This window comes from Mizuhopecten yessoensis, unplaced genomic scaffold (genome assembly GCF_002113885.1).
Source record: "Mizuhopecten yessoensis strain PY_sf001 unplaced genomic scaffold, ASM211388v2 scaffold10279, whole genome shotgun sequence".
In the NCBI taxonomy this organism is placed as follows: domain Eukaryota; kingdom Metazoa; phylum Mollusca; class Bivalvia; order Pectinida; family Pectinidae; genus Mizuhopecten; species Mizuhopecten yessoensis.
Window position 1 is genome coordinate 922 of NW_018408467.1, and position 1,166 is coordinate 2,087.

Sequence of the window (1,166 nt, forward strand, 5' to 3'; positions counted from 1 at the left end):
AACAAATGGATACTTTAGTTGAAAAAGAAATACTTGTGTTGAAGACTGATTTAGATAAAAAGAATAATAAAATATTGGGAAAGTTGAGAGAAACAGATAAAATACTTCAAGATCTAGATGAAAGTAAAAGAACGATAGAACGGAAAGTTGAAAACGGTCAGGCTATATTTCGACATCTTAAGGATTATGTGAATGATCAAGACGACAAAAATGACCAGTTCAAGGAGGACGTAGATACACTTTATCAGATGTATAATCGTATTCAGGATATACGATAAAACGATTATCGGTCCCATCAGGAAAGAGAAAATGAACGTCAGCGAGATGTGGCTAGGAAGCCAAGTTTGGTAGTACGGGTAATCAACCAAGTGACTAATGTTGCCGTGAATACAGTTGGTTCATATGTAGGTGGAGCTATTTTTAAAGCAGTGTCTTGGGTAGGGTCATGGCTTGGCATAACGTAAAAAAACTCACGTGAACTCTCCATCGCCTTCATATATATTTTTCTTTTATCTATCTCAATATCTCAGTAATATACTGGAATCTGTACTGACATTGATACATTTGAAAGCTTTGATCTGATCTACAGCACTCAGCTGACAATATCCTAGCAGCCAGATAATCAATTGTGGTAACAACAGCTGTTGCACTCGACCATTGCGCTAACGATTCATACCAGTATGATAATAACAAAATGCATTGTTCCATTTCAATATTTACATCATGAAATCAGCTATTGTTCATTAAATAATCAAGATTCTCAATTATGAATGTGTTTTGTTCGTGTTTCATCAAATCAGCAATCATAGCCACTTAAAGGTTTGACAAAGGCAACGTTTTACTTGCAGTGGACTGCCGATCGTCACACGTACATAAGTCTGCATTTTCGACGTTTTTGTATGATATATAATGCCTGCTATTTTTATATTTTTCATATTGACAAATATGAGATGGTAAATATAAGATAATTATATGACTAAGGATACCTGGATACGAACACACAGGAAAGCGGGAGAAGATATCGAACATTTCAGTCATATCAACGACATGAGCAAAGCTGGCACCTGGTAGAAGCCCTTTTCTGATAATATATGTGAATGTAAAAGATGAGTAAAAACCTATAAATTCCATTAATCGTACAGCTGGCAGCCGATACACTTTCTTAC